At 42.5% G+C, this 16,194-nt stretch overlaps 1 long non-coding RNA gene across 1 annotated transcript in view; it reads right to left on the bottom strand.

Moving 5' to 3' along the window:
- LOC110255726 (uncharacterized) overlaps positions 1-14,290 on the bottom strand; it is a 35,474-nt gene extending 21,184 nt beyond the window's left edge. The window contains exon 1 of the long non-coding RNA XR_002336437.2: positions 14,150-14,290. This is a non-coding gene — a long non-coding RNA (uncharacterized LOC110255726). The remainder of the gene's footprint in view (positions 1-14,149) is intronic.
- Between the last annotated feature and the right edge of the window lie 1,904 nt (positions 14,291-16,194).

Raw genomic sequence — 16,194 nt, 5'->3', positions numbered from 1 at the left:
GATCATGTGCAAGAGATTTGCTAAAAATCTTACCTTTACTGAAGAACCTCCCTGCCTGCAGTGACTTTGAAATAGATGACATGTCAGCTGCCAGTTATGCTAATTTCAGAGCAGAAACCAACCAAGGTGAATTACTGAGCTGCCTTCCAATGCTAGTTCCACGTTGCATCATCGATTTTTCAGCCTTTGTTCTGATTTCGGATTAAATGAGACACAGTAAGCCTCTCTCTCTCTTTTCTCTCTCTTTCCCCCACCTATCTTTCTGTGTCTCTCTTTGTCTTGCTGTCTGTCTATCTCTATTTCTCTCTCCAACTCTTTCTCCTTATGACATTAATGTAGTAATATCCCAAAAGAAATGCCATTCCTGACAATTTCATACCTGTTCTTTCATTAAAACTCTTTTTTCATCATTAGTCTATAAGAATACGTTGGATGAGAGAGTTTATAAATTGAAAAAAAGTATAATGTGCTTTGGTGTAGCATATGCTTTCAGAATCAAACTAGCCTCTTAAATTCAAACAAAATACCTTTGACTTCTTATTTATGATATGAAAACCCAACTTATTTGCTTGCTTTCTAATAAAAATTGACATGGCCTTTCTTATAATCATGAAATTTTCTAATTAAAAAGAGTTCTATTTATCCTCACATGGTAAATTGTCTATCACGTCTTTCACGTCTTTCACCAGCTAGTTTAACTTGTCTTCTTTATTCATTTTTGTATATATTTTAGCTTTGCACAGAGAACACCTCCATTGCTTTTATGTCTGAGAAGTGTGTGTGACCCATTTGCCAAATATTAGTTGAGTTAATTTCCTCTTTGCAGTTTCTGTATCACTTCTGGCTCCTCCACTTCTACATCGGACTAAGTTTCCACAGGAATAAATAACCCAGATTATGAAACGATTATGGATTGATTAGCAATCGTGCATAAGAAATATCTCAGCGCGTTTCTAAAACGAAAGAGGTCAAAGTGCTTATTCTCATTTTACAGATGATGAAACAGCGGCTCGTTGAATGGAACACAACCATGTACAAGGTTCGGCACGCTTTTTAAACATTTAACTTATTCCATCATAATAAATGTTCTTTATGTCAATTACATTTGTTAAAATTATTGTATGTTGGGAAGGGGGTGAAAATGAGGCCATAGCAATTGTTCCGTGAACACAGGTATCAGAGGAGGTTATATACCAGGCATCATTGCTGAACAGTTAGTGTCGGTTATAACAAAATTCAGAATCAAACATGGTACTCAGGCACCCTTAAACCATCACCCACACTCTCTCGTTTTACTGCTGCTGATAATAGGCATGATGTAGCAATCTCAGGAGAATACAAGGAAGCTGGTGATTTTGTTCGTGGCTGGGAAATTCGCGGTGCCATTGACAAAGGAAGGACACAGAACTGATTGGTTGACCTGGGGGGAGGATGAACTATGTTTAGATGCTGTAGCCATTCCCATGCATGAAAAGTTTTTTATGGGCACTTTCTCAATAAACATATGGGTAACTGGGCAAAGGCAGGTTTCCTCAAGGTCAGCCTTGGCCCAACGTCGCACTCAAAAGAAATCATACCCTGAAACTAACATCCTTGAAACGTCATCAGTGTTACTGCAGGTCTTCCTGAAGTAGTGAATCAGGGGGTGGCACAGTCTTCACACCTCCGAGATTTCCAAAACTCTTCTTCAGACACCTCTCATGCTCCCCCGTGTTTCACACTCAAGTGTGAAATGGAACGGCAGCTGTTAAAATTCTCTCGCCCTGCTTCGGGTTCCTTTGCTTTAAAAAATGCTTCTGTTTTCTTGTTCTCCCTCTACCCCCCTGCCCCCACACCACTCACAAATGGCTCCTGCTCTGACAAGTGACATTTCATCTCCCTGGTGTCTGCGAGCTGTCTTCTGCTCTTGCTTAGACGTGTTTTCTCACGGGCACAGCTGTGCTGGAAATTTTTGCACCTCCTATCCCCTCCCTTTTCCCCAAAGAACATGATGTATCGTAAAATTCTTTCAGAAAGTTGGGTAAGAAGAAGACAAAGGACATTGTCACTTGTGATAGTTGAGACTCACGTGGAACAACCCATGTCCCCTTCTCCTTTCCTTCTCCTATTGCTTGGGCACTAGGCTGGGCTTCTGACACTCCAGGGGACTGGAGGGTGTGAGTCAGCATTGTTTTAAGTGATCCTTGAAGTCGCTATTCTGTAACTGTTCTGGGAGCAAACACCTCCCAGGGCTCTCAATCTCCTACACTTCTCTTCCTGGGCCTTTCTCTGGCTTTCTCCACAACTGACGCAATATTGGTCTTGTCTTCTTTTCTGATTGCTACACACCTCTTCTTATAAACCAAACTTTTCCAGGTCCTTTTAACAAGCAGACAATACTTAGGGCCAGAGACAACCCCAGTAACCAGGGGTCAGGCATCTTATTGCGCAAGCAGAGAAAGACGGTTGCTCACTTCTCTGCTCTGTTCAGAAAGATCCTGAATTTGTAATCAAATGGCTCTGATACTTGTTTGAAAAACTAATTTTCTGCTTGTGACTTCACAAAATAATTTGTGAAATGTGCTCAATTTAGGGAGGTAAAGTAAGGCCATTTTTGTTGTGTGTCCATTCTTGGCTGTTCATTCTCCTCCAAAAAAGCAATCATCATCTCATAGCAGTCTACTTTCTTTCTTCCTTGGATAGTATTTCAAGAATCATAAAACCCATGATGAAACTGCTGCCCCAGGAGTTCCCATTGTGGCTCAATGGTCATGAATCCGACAAGCATCCAAGAGGACGTGGGTTCTATCCCTGGCCTCACTCAGTAGGTTAAGGTTCTGACCTTGCCATGAGCTGCAGTGTATGTCACAGACCGCTCAGATCCCATGTTGCTGTGGCTGTGGTGCAGGCCAGCAGCTGCCGCTCTGGTTCTATCCCTAGCCTGGGAGTTTCCACGTGCCATGGGTGTGGCCCTTGAAAGACAAGAAAGGAAGGAAGGAAGGAGGGAAGAAAGAAAGAAAGAAAATTGCTGCCCCAAACACTCCCTTCTTGTATGATTGTCAGCAAATAACATAATTCCACTCATGATCCTTCTAAGTGACGTCCATGTTCTAAATGCAGAGGATGAGGGCTATTCATTTGGAACTTAATTGCTGAGGAATTAAGGTTTATTAAAATGTATTATTCCTGAATCAAAATTAGCACATTTCTGGAAATTTAGAGGATTTCAATGAACACTTCTCCTGGAAAATCTGCCCCCTTCACCCATCGGGACAGAATTGAGTGTTTCTTGGATGGAGGGCTTGGAGGAATTCCTACAGATACATCTATAGAATAACTACAGAAAGCACTGTGGTCATGTTTGTATCAATAATGTCTTGAGCCGGAGTTTGAAATGGCAGCTCTGTTTTTTACTTTAAGGAAGGTACATTCATCATTTTCAAGTTAATTGTTGTGACTTGGTTAAGCCGTAATGTGTGGTGTGACCACATTTTCATCACATGTTTTATCAATTTCCATTAACTGCTCCTTGAACATGCACATGTAATGTAAAATTATTCATCATCTTCATCTCATTATTAAAGCCAATTTAACAATATTGCTCCAAAAGGGCTTTGGGTATGATGTTTTCTTGTGTTTCACGGATGTCTTTTTCTAGGAAAAGTTGGAGAATGTGGAAACTTTTGCACCGTCTTGGGGGGCTGCCATTTAGAAAGTATGAAATCACCTTTCCAGAAAGTGGTAGATTAATAGTGTTAAGAAGTAAACTGCAGCATGCTACCTTTTTTCCAGAGTTTGAGTATGCATCAGTTCAAATTGGGCAGCACCAAACTCAAGGAGTAGGACCACTCCATAGGAGCTGAGGGGTGGAGGGGGCAGTTTTTATACAGAAGACACTGAAGCAAAGCAAAGCAATTATTTGCTTGGCTAAAGCTTATGTATTTGCCTTATTTGGAAAAATCTGAGTTGGATTTTGTGACCGGTTGTGTATTAGGGAAGAACGAAATTGACTGCATTTTGGATCTGTTCATTTTATTTAAGCTTTATATTCTGTTGCTTTTGCCACAAGTTAAGAATGTTGCCTGTAGTCTGAAATATACAGGATAGCCCATTCTCAAGGCTCTGACCTTTAAGGGCATAACACTTTACATTCATACAGAGATTAAAAAGTTGACGAACAGAGAATAACATTTGTCTTGTCAGAAGTTTATAGGAACATCGTGATCTGACCTGTGTGGACAGCTGCAGGAACAAAGGATTCCAGCAGCAACAAGTTTGCAACAATCAACCATACTTCCTTCACCTTTCAGTATGAAGGAAGTCTGAATTCTAATTCGGATAACTTGGTTCTTTGGGACATTAGTCCACCATCTTGGTCTGCTGGCTTTCCAAATATCATTGCTATTTCTTGCCCCAACACTTCATCTCTCAATTTATTGGCTTGTCATGCAGTGAGCAGTCCAAGCTTGGACACAGTAACGGAAGTGCTTAGGTTTTGCTTTCTAAGATTCTTGTGGGTTGACTCTGGCTTCAGTTTTGGTGTGGCCGTAGAGCCTCCTCAGTCCAATGGTCACCCTGCTCAACTACTTTGACACTAGTCTTGGGGATGATACAATACAGTAGTGAACATAACAATAGAACACTCCAAATAAGTTTAGAGGTACCTTCTTATTCCTTTCTTAGCTCCTCTTATTTGCACAGCAAAATCATCTAGGCATTAGTTTCTGCTGTTGGAAATAGTTGAGACTGTGCCCATCAAATGGTAAACTGAAGAATGGGTCTTGATTTGTTCTCTCTCTCTTTCTTCCTCTCTCTGTTCCCCTCTCTCTTCCCACCCCTCTTGATGGGGAAACATTACTACAAAAACCTCCTCTTGTACAAGTCATAGAACATGTGTTTTGAGATTGCAAAATTGATTTTTATTCAAGTTTAGCATGCAGTGTAAACAACTGCATTTAGTGGAAGATTTCCCAAAGCCTTAGTAACTACAGGAGGAAAAAATAGTGACTCTAAAGCACTGATAAATAAGAAAATACATTCTAGAAACTTTAATATAGAGCAGGACCATAAGTCACTCGCCTAAAAAATTAAAGAGAATCCTCCCTTTTCTTAATCCAACTGGACATTACTCCACGTTCACTTTGCACAAGATGAAGCAATGGCTGCAACTGCACTTCCGTTGAAGTGTGATACTCTTTCTTTTCAAGGGAAGCAGTTGAGTTTGAGATTGAGTCAGCACATCTGTAATCAAAGCCAAGCTCCTGCTGAATGCAATTTTGGTCTGCATGATGATAATTTACGGAACAAGAGTACCACACTCAGGGCTTTGAAAAAGATGGATGGAAGGAGATAGTGGATACGTGTGTGGTTTTGAAAACTAACACTGGATCCAGGTCCCTTTCTACCACATGGCTGATTCAGAGGATGGAGCTGGGTGCTAAGTGTGGTCATGGCAGCAAAGACAGATTGTTAAGGACTTTTGCAGATTCCTTATCAAATGGAGCAAATTCTTGAAATTTCCGTATTGGGTCATAGATGATTTTGATGAAACCAGCAGACCTAGTTGAGATCCTGATGTTTCTTCTTGGAACCTCTCTGAGTCTCAGTTTTCCCACTAAAAAATGTAGACAATTACAATAAAATATAAAGTTCCCGTGATTTTTAGTTGGATAAATGTGCAAATGTGAACCTAACACCAGGCCTGGCATTTGGTGATTTTAACTTTAGCTGTAATACTTACTGGCCAGTAAGGTTATTCTTCCAACAGTCATTAAGACAACTGGTCTTCTGACCTCTGACTTGGGATCTGTTCCAAGGCTTCACATTGTTTCTAACAGCCCATTTTCAAGCTCACTGCAAGCAGGAAGCTCCCAGGAAACTTTGTTTGCTTAGGAGTGGTCATTTGTTGGAAATAGGGAGTGGGGTCCAGGGAGGGCTTAAAATCAGCCCAGAGCCACCATCAGAGGAGAATGGAAGCAGGTGGACAGCTTGATGGTGGTATCACCCTGCTTCATTCCTACAGGGCTGCATGTCAGTCTCTGTGTCATCTTTTCAGCAGGTTTGGGGGCACAGAATCTCCTTCCCAGCCCCTTCTGGAGGTGGCCTTGCCCTGGGCTCTCCTTCCCTCCCCATCACTCTGCTCTCAAGGTCTCCAAGATCCAATGCATCTTTCAGAATCTTAGTGAATGTCATGGGTATTCATTAAATCCTGCATATCACACTGAGTTGTTGGATTTAGCTTCAAAATATTTCCACAGTCAAGACCTTTCTCCCATCTTCACTGCTGGAATCCTAGTGGATGTCATTAAGACTCCTTAACTGAGAGCCTGCAACTGTCTTCTAACTCCTCCCCCTGACTCAGCGCAGCTGGCCAAGGTCTTCCAATCAATGTCTTCCAATTAACATAGGATGAACTGCAAACTCCACATCAGGAATCCAAGAGAGTCTTGGAAGAACTTCCCTAATTTCCATCTCAGCCTCACCTCCATCCACTCTGCCAGTAGCTCCTCAAACCCCAGCCATCCTGACTCCTCTTCCAGGCCTTTGCACGGGCATCCCTACTGCCTGCATTGTTCTCTACCCTTCAGAGTCGCTCACATGCCATCTGGTCAGAGAGGACACCAACCCATCTTCCAGGTTCTTGGCTCCATGACTGAGGCATCACCCATTTATTTCCTCTATGAGTCTTTCTATGCTAACAGAGTTTCTTTCTTTTTTAAGGGCCTGTACCACATGACGTGCCCTGAAGTCTGGGCCAGCATTCTGAATCACAATTGCAGTCTCTCAATCCTTCAGTGTTGGGTTAATTTGATTAATTGATCAACAGAGGACTATCAAAAATATTTTAGATACTTTTGCTAATTTTTAGTGTGCTAATCTTTTCTGTCTTACAGTACTTAGCAAATTAATTCTATTGATGTATCTATCTATGTATCTATCTATCTATCCATCATCAGATGATATTATAATTCTTCATAGTGCTTATTCCAGACCTTGGCTTTTACTAATTTTTATTACTGTAAGGGAAGGATGAAGTTAAGGTTATGGGTCATTGAACAGCCTTTAACTGACTCCAAGTTATACAGTCATTTTTTTCCTTTTGCTTTCATTTTTGCTAAATCAGGTAATTTCCTCCTATGCTCTTTCTCCCAGATCTGAGGCCCAGTTATCTAGAAACCTCATCTTCTCTGCATTTAACTGTCACAAGCCAGCTAGCACATGAATCGCATCTCCCCTCTAAGTGCAGGAAATGTTTCTTTTAAAGAAGAAACAACAGGAGTTCCTGCCCTGGAGCAGTGGGTTATCTGGAATCCAAGGGCAGCAGCTCTAGCCGCTGCAGAGGCTCGGGATTGATCCCCGACCTAGGACACGAGTGCAGCCATAACATGGAATCGATAAATTAAGAAGAAGAAATTGGGGTGTCTGTAATGTTAGAAAATCATAAGAAATTCTTGGAGTTCTCTTTCGCAACAGGCACTCTAGCCGGGCAGTGAGAGTTACTTTCCTTGCTCCCCAGGGTGGTGACATGAAGTATGGCCCTTCTCAGTCTACATCTGTGTTTTCCAGGTACACTGTCACCTCAGGAGGGTTTCGCATATGCGGGTAGTTCTACTTTCATGCTGACTGCCTGGTGAAGGTGTTGAAAGCTGTGGTTACAGTAGCATCATTTCACGTGAAAAGTAACACAAAGATTGACTGTCACAATTCAAGAGCTCTCCTAGATTAACAACCAAATTCTTAATATATCTGATTAGCTAAATTTTTAATTCCTGTTCATGTCTCTTTTAGAATTTCCCAAGCCTGTGCTTTAAACAAACAAACAAACTACTCCTAAGTCATAGAGAGCATGTTTTCTGGAGATTTCAAATAATTACAAATTACCTAAGGTAACTGTCTCTGGCAAACATTTTGCATAAAATCTGTTACTCTGTTTAACTTTATAGTGGAAATGTAAATAAACAGAAAGGGGAAAATCTACTTTGTCTTCATTATTTAAACACACAGCCACATTTTACTTTCCAGTAGCTTCAGATAGTCTCAGTAAAAACTGTCTAATGGCAGTAAACTGCACTATAAGGAAAATTGCAGAAAAGAAGGTAGTTTGTAAGTAAATAAAACTTAAGATTTCACTTGCCCCATAGTGGAATCCAGGAATGTTCCAGAAACCTAGACATTAAGAATGTGCTTTGTGGGAGTTCCATCGTGGCTCAGTGGTTAACAAACCCAACCAGTATCCATGAGGAAGCAGGTTCGATCCCTGGCCTTGCTCAGTGGGCTGAGGATCTGGCATGGCCATGAGCTGTGGTGTAGGTCACAGATGTGGCTCGGATCCTGCGCTGCTGTGGCTGTGGGGTAGGCTGGCAGCTACAGCTCCGATTCGACCCCTAGCTTGGGAACTTCCATATGCGGTGGGCGGGGCCCTAAAAAAAAAAAGAGCAGAATGTTTTTTGTATAATTACGCCAACTTTAAAAAAAGTGGTCGCCTATAATGCCCTTCGTTTAGGGTTACAGTTGTGGTTTATTGTGAAACCTGTTATTCTCCTTCTTCCTTTCACCTCCCAGCCCATCCCAAACATGTCTTGACCCAAATGATGAATGAAGCTTAGGAAAAGAACAGAAATTGTTTTAAATTTTAATGTTGGGGGTACACATATTTTTATATTTTAATAGAAGCAATTTCATACAAGTTAGTTATTCATATGAGTAAACACTCTGGTCATGTGACCCTCAACTGCAAAAGCAAACCCCAAAGCCCATCACTGGAGGCAGTTCCTACAAGGGAAGTTCACCTCCTCCATTGCCTGTTGTCATCTGCAGCACTGGGGGACAGCTCCTGGAAGGGGGAGCCTGCCCTAAATACTAAGGCATCTCTAACCTGCAGCCACGTTTCTAAGTACCTGGGCGTAGGATGAGATCCTATAAGTGAGCCGCTGCCTGCTGCCGTGGGGGCTATTGCTTCTAAGCCCAAGGAAGTAGGGAAGCCCATTAGAAAACTGATTAGGTGCAGTGATTTTCTCAAAAAAAAAAAAAAAAAATCCTTCCTTTTCTCCCCTTTTCTTCTTACTAGGTCATTCCATCAATATTATAAGCAAATTCAAAATAAATAAATAAATAAATAAACAAATAAACACGCCCCATTGGAGCCAGGCTCAGCTCACCTCACCCTGTGCTCCCACTTGTACCCAAGACACACTGTCCATGCCTGTGCTTCACAAACAACTGCCTCACCAGTCGCACGGCCTCTGTCCCTGTCCCCTAGATTCTCTTCTCAGAATGGCAGCTAGTGTGACCCTAGGCATATGTCTCTGCTCAGAGCCTTGAAAAGGTCTCCCTTCTCCATTAGCAGAAAAGCCAAGCCCTTCAACAGCTGAAGGCTGAGTCACACCTTCTCCTGCTCCTTTCAGCCTCACCCCGACACCCTTTCCCCCGATCCTTCTGCTGCAGCCTCCGGCCTCCTTCCTGTTCCTCAAGCAGCAGCTCTATCCTTGCCCCCAACGCCACCTTTGGCTTTTGGTCACTGCTGCATCTCCAGCACCTAGAACAGTGCCTCATGCAGAAGCTTGATCAATATCTGCTGAAGGGAAGATGCAAACTATCAATGAATATCCTTAGTTTTCTAAGCATCGATCTCTAATTCTTTTCAGACTCCTCAATAGACATGCAAAACACCTCTTAATAAGGTCAAACACATTAGGGCAATCTATCTATTTCCTATTTTCCTTCCAGAGGGAATGAAGATAAAAACACATGGAAACACTCTCACATGTACCCAGAGGTTCCTTTTCTTTATCACTAGTTTGACTTCAAAAGATGCCATTATTTTATAGAGAAGAAAAAAAAAATGAGTGAGTGATGGCAGATATAAACAACGTTCTGAAAGGTTTTCTTTCCGTTTGTGTAACTCTGTCAGAGTGGATTCACAGTTTGTGTATCTTACCTTCAAACAAAGAATATCATGTATTTTACTTCTGGTCTTCAGTCACCCTGTGCATCATATTGGGAACAAAGGAAAGGGTTCCAGGAAATGGTAATAAGAAATTATCCTCCTTTTTATATTATGTTACAGTTCCTGGAGCATTTTTATGTGCTTATTTCACACATTGCATTTAGAAAATATGTTATATTCTTCACAGGGCTTTTCATTAGCTACACAACCCCGGTAATTTAATCGCTATCTGGACCTCGATTTTGTGTCCACACAGTGAAAAGATTTGGACTCTGCCAGCCCAAAATTGCTTCTATGTGTGGAAATCATAGACTTTGTTTCATTCAATTTCTACAACAGCCCAGCAAGTTAACACAACCGATTTGGGGCGGGGTATCAATTTAAACAATAACTATCTCAGCTTGAATATTAAAGATCAAAAGCCAGGTAAAAGGTTCTCTTTAGAAATTCTGGAAACCAATTCCGTGGAAAAACAAAAGTAAACAAATACATCAACAGTGAACAAACACGGCAAGAACACCTTTTCTGTATCTAAACATGTGAATTATTTGAAAGAGTTCTTTCCAACAAGCAGAGCACGACAGGAGCACACCTAAGAAATTTTTTGTACCAGAAAACTATGAAAAGGTTACTTAAAATTAGAGAAAAACTATAAACATCAAGTATGCGAACTCCCAACCACTGCATTGGTAGGTTACAAATTGGCCCAGACTGCCCTAAGACCATGTAGGGTGAACACTTGGGTGACCAATCAAGGCTTAGCATCTAAAGGATGGAGGAGTCAGCCAAGTCAGCGTGGACTGATGAGAAAATCACCAGGGTTTACCTAGAACCGAAGTTCAAGCTTCCAGACCCCACAATCACCACCAGGGATTACACAGATATGCAAAATGGCAACGTCTGAGTCAACAACATAATGCATCTTCTGGAAGATGGACTTTCCCCCTCCCGGTCCATATGTGATGTGAAATAAATGTCAGATCTGAAACCATTAGTTCTTCATGTCAGCGTGCAGCATGAGTGTGCCGGGGGCCAGCTGTAAGTCATCCATGCACGGGTCATACAGCACGATAATCGTACCAGGTACAAAGGGAGTGCAGAGTTGATACCTTATGCTCTGATAAGAACAGGCTTCTTCCCATGCATTACTGTCAGCCTCCCAGGCTGATACAGCCTGGTGCAAGCAGAGCGCTGAGTGTGGAATTGCACAACCAGAATGAATTTGTTTCCAGAACTCTGTAAATCATGCTGGTCGGCTCTGGCCCAACTGTAGGGCCTGTCCTAGTAGAGGTCTCTGCTGGCAGGAGACACGAGGAATCTTGGCTAACAAGGAAAAACAGAATGCTTTGGAAGTACTTGGTGTACCTTGAATAAGTGAGAAAAAGTCAAAACTGACCTCAAAAAGGAAGGGAACTAGAACAGCTCTAAAACGGGTCGGCCCAAGGGAGTTGAACACTGATGTGCACACACACAAAGCCTGCACATGAACATTAATAGCAACCTTATCATCTTTTCCAAAACTTAGAAGCATCCACGACGTCCTTCCCTAGGTCATGGACCTGGGTAAACTGTCACCTTCACTAGGTGACTGTGGGCCTGTGAACGGTGGACTGTTATTCAGGGTTGAGAAGAAACGAGCCATCGAGTCATGAAAGGACATGGAGGAAAGAAACGCAAATGCATGTTATTAAGTGAAAGAAGCCAACCAGAAAAAGCTGCAGACTGTATGACTCCAACTCTATGGCATTCTGGAAAAGGCAAAATTATGGAGACAATTAAAAGATTAGCGGTTGCCCACAGCTGGGGGAGGGGAGAGGGAACAGGCTGGGGGAGGGGGGAGAGAACAGGCAGAGCACAGAGGATTTTGAGGACAATGAAAGCACTCTTTAAAATGCAGTGATGGGCAGTTCCCACTGTGGCTCAACTAGCATCCATGAGGATGTGGGTTTGACCCCTGACCTCGATCTCTGGGTTGAGGATCCAGTGTTGCTCGGAGCTGTGGTGTCGGCTGGCAGCTCAGCTCTGATTTGACCCCTAGCCCAGGAACTTCCATCTGCTTCAGGTATGGCCCTAAAAAGCAAAAAAAAACAAAAACAAAAAACATACTGGGAGTTCCTGCTATGGTACAACAGGATTGGAAGCATCTCTGGAGCCCTGGGACATAGGTTTAATACCCGGCCTGGTACGGTGGGTGAAGGATCTGGCGTTGCCACAGGAGCAGCATAGGTTGCAGCTGTGGCTCAGGATCTGATCCCTGGCCTGGCAAACCCCATATGCCTCAGGGCAGCCAAAAATTAAAATTAAAATAAAATAAAATACCATGATGGTTATTATACGCCTTTATTGACTTGTTCAAGTTCATAGAATGTTATGGCCCCCGAGAGTGAACCCTCAGGTAAGTTGCAGACTTTGGGTGATGACTATGTGTCAGGGTAAGTTCATCAGTTGGAACAAAGGTCTCAGTCAGGTGGGTGGTGCTGCTAAGAGTTGAGGCTGTGCCTGTGGTGAGGGAGGGGTAAGAAAGAAATCTCTATACCTTCCTCTCAATTTTTACGTTGAACCTAAAACTGCCCTAAAAAAAAAAAAAAACTAAAGTATTTTATTTTTAAAAAATAGACATAAATATAGCTACTAAAGCCAGAATACTTTTAAGAGCAAACACAGATTCTTCTGAGGAAACCAGTTTATATACTTAAAGAATTGAATTCCCTCCATTGGGACCCAAAAGGAACAAATTCTGTGTCTGTATAAATATAGAAAGGGATGTGTGTATACCTATTTATTAAGTTCCTGCTGTGTACACACACTCTGGTAGGTTCTGAGCATCTAATGCACTTGAACCTGTGCTGGTAAGACTGAAGGCTTCAGGGCTTCAGATATATGGCCCCATGAAAAGCAGGGCTTACAGAAAAAGGGAGAAAAAAAATCCAACAGGCACATATATTTACAATAAACTTCAGGGTAGGTATCACCTTTCAGTTATTCAATGAGATTTCTTTGTCTCGGTGGGAAATTCTCTTTCATATCTTGTTATCATTTCACAGACAATAATCCTGTTGAGATCAATGTACGAACAGCACAGGAAATTACAGATAGGAACTTTGGATTGTAAGTTCACCACATGACAGAAATGAATTTGCTTTCATTTTTTGTAGCGCCTATTTCTAGACATTGCTACCAATTGTTGCTGAAAGGGTTAGGACAGCAGAATTGGTAATGCAGCGAAACTCAAATTTCTTTAAGGTTCGTGTGCTTTGCTGTTAGTACCTTTTACATTTCTGAGATCTAGTTTGGCTTAATATTATTTTTAAAAGCCACAAAAATGTATGCTTGGCAGACTCTAGCACTCAAAATAGGCCCCGTTATTTTGTCCAACGACAAGTCATCTGTTTGATTCCACTCAAGTGGAGAATGAGATCGCCTGGCCAGACCAGTGTTTGGGTAACACCAGTGGCTAAATGGCATCAAGGAAATGCTGCCCAGGATAACAAACAGGCCACAGGTGCAGGAGGTGCAACCCCGCTTCTAAGAGAGCCCACCACGGACCCTAACAACGTTGGCAATAGGAGTCTTCGTTAAAGTGAGATAAATGATTTAGCTGATGCAAATAAGTGAAATTTAAATAGGAAGAACTCCACATAAACCCACCCACATCACATTCAACTTTGAGAATTTACTGATAAACATCAGCTTAGAATTAGAAAGGAGAATCGGCCATATGGCAAACTTAGTTAAGCTTTGGATAGTCAAGAGTAAATAACAGACAATCCTGCTTTCAAAGTGTTGGATAGAGCAGGTAAGTACATTAGCTTCATAATCACTAAGTTAATCTGAAAATTAATTTTAGGAGGAACAAATAAACAACATACTGCCCAGGTAAAGACCCTGAGGGCTGACGGGAACCTAACATCTCACAGGGACCAGAAAGTCCCTCTTTCTACCGCTGGAGGCTAAGTCCCATACGAACTGGAGACCTCGCTGCTTTTCACCAAGATCATCCAAGCACCTCGCTTTGTGTGCAGCACATACGAAATATTAGCTTAATATCCCACCGTGCAGAATTCACAGGACATAGTCATAGAGTGAATGTGGGTGTCAGGTGGCAGGGAGGAGAGTCTGGAAGGAGTTAAGAATGATAGATGCTTCCCACCCTAACAAGAATTCTCCCCGCAGCTTTAGGGACCCTGAATTACCAACTGAGCACCACACATGCTCACTACTTACCAAGGCTTCCTAAGCCGTGGCTGGGCTCGAACAGACACGCTTTTGCAATTTTTTGATCCATCTTCTCTAACTTTTATGTCTCTTCTTAAACCAGTCTCCCGTAGAAACACACACACAAATAGCCGCTACGGTCACCCTTTTCTCCGGTACACGTTAAATATTTTCCACCCTGGAATTATGCCCGTTGCCCATTTTCTCTTCCCTCCTCCAAAACATATCCCAGTTTTCTAAATCTCTTCCCATTCGCCTTTTTTCCCTTAATTTGAAGGCACTACATTCTATTAGTCAGTTAAGCTTAAAGCCTTGAAGTTATTTTAATTTCTGTTCTCCGAATTGACATAAATTATTCCCCAAAGGATTCTAATTATATCCCCATTGTTCCTCTCATATGCATCCTGTGGACTCGTGCTTGAGATTTCATAAAGTTTACTCTGTTCTCCTTGGCTGTGCTCATCGGGTTTTTGTTTTGTTTTGTTTTCTGCCTGGTTCCTATGCCTGTGCGTTCTCTTTCTTGAATATTCCTCATGAATAGCTGACAAGATGAGTCCACTCTTGTTATCAAAGGCACTGCTGTTGAGTTACAGAAAACCCAAGGACCAATTACGAGACCCTTAGGCGTTTTTCTCCACGTGGCCAAACCTTACTGTGAAGGTGGAAGGAGCTGCTGTGTTTGCGGGAGCAGGGACTGAGCAGGATGGAGGCAAGAGCAGTTCCAAAGAACCTCCCCCAGGGAGGTATTAAAACGACATCCGCGATCAACACGTGCAGATTTTTTTTTAGAAAGTTTTAGGGATGCAGAGTCTGGGGCATCACAAAAGGAGCTCGAGAACCCGCAGGGCTAGTTCACCTTGATGTGAGATGCACTTCAGCCAGTGGGGAGACAAGGGACAGGCCACCCAGGGAAGCAAAGGTAGTGCTATTTGCTCAAAAGGGGCTGTGTGGGCCCTTTCCTCTCCAAACAGCAGGAGCTCAGAAAATAACAGGCTGCAGCGTGTCTCTTTCATAGAGGCACCAAAAATAGTTTTTTTGTCATCAGTCTTACTGGAGCTAAAAAGTGAGCCCCATAGAAATGAGAAACCACGTGAAGCTTGTCTAGATTTTCCTGGCAGGAATGCAGTTGAGCACCAATGGACAGTCTCTGCATGTTGTCACGTGTGACACGCAAGCTCGGGCGAGGGGAAATTTAGAAGAACCCGTCTCTTCACAAAGACAGACAGGGAAGAGCAAAGAAAATGGAAGACGTTGGAGCGGAAAAGGCCACATCCGCTCTGCCCTCTCTGCCTTCCACCCTAAACACAAAGAGCGCGGATTCCTCCCGGTTTTCGGTTTGCTGCCCACTTGCCCAAGTGTCAGAGGTAGAAGGAGAACAATTTAAACAATAGAATTAGTGAGTTTTAAATGTTAATGCATTCCACTCCTGGCAATGGAAAGCCATGCCAATTCTTCAATATTTTATCCTAAACTTAGATGTACCAAAAAGATGGAAAAATCTGTCTAACATGTAATTTATCTTCTCTATACACGTAGAAATGAAAATAAGATATAAAAAGAAAAATCGATTTGCTTGATGGTTTTCAGGGCCAGGGCATTTTTTCCAGCAAACATGCAAGGTTGTTGTCTCAGAGAATAAGAAGGGTGTTGCCAGGTGACGCGGGCAGGAAGAAAACACTAGACTTTTAATTCTGACTGCATTTCTTATTTTCACGCCGTTCCTTTGAAAGTCTAATAGGAATCAAAGTGCCAAGGCCTTGCATGTGTGTGTTGGCTGTAGTTGTGTTTCAGGAACCCAGACAGGTAGAGACACCACCCTTTGGGGAAACCCCAGCTGCATCCTCTGGAGAAAAATTTTTCAGTGTTTTACCCAGAAAGGAAACACGCACACCCCACTTATACTCTATCGCCAGGACAAATGGCATAGTATTGCTATTACCCTAGTCCACTCTACGTAAGCTGGGGCTTTCTTAGTGAATCGTGGCCAGCATCCTGGGAGACAGGAAGACACAGAGACAGAGAAGGAGACAAAACAGAGGCAACTGCCTTCCAGG

The sequence above is a fragment of the Sus scrofa genome, chromosome 10 (genome assembly GCF_054392235.1).
Source record: "Sus scrofa isolate SSC_HxYL_T2T_F1_AM1 chromosome 10, Sscrofa_HxYL_maternal_Yorkshire_Landrace_v2.0, whole genome shotgun sequence".
Lineage (NCBI taxonomy): Eukaryota > Metazoa > Chordata > Mammalia > Artiodactyla > Suidae > Sus > Sus scrofa.
This window is presented reverse-complemented; position numbering and strand designations above follow the sequence as displayed.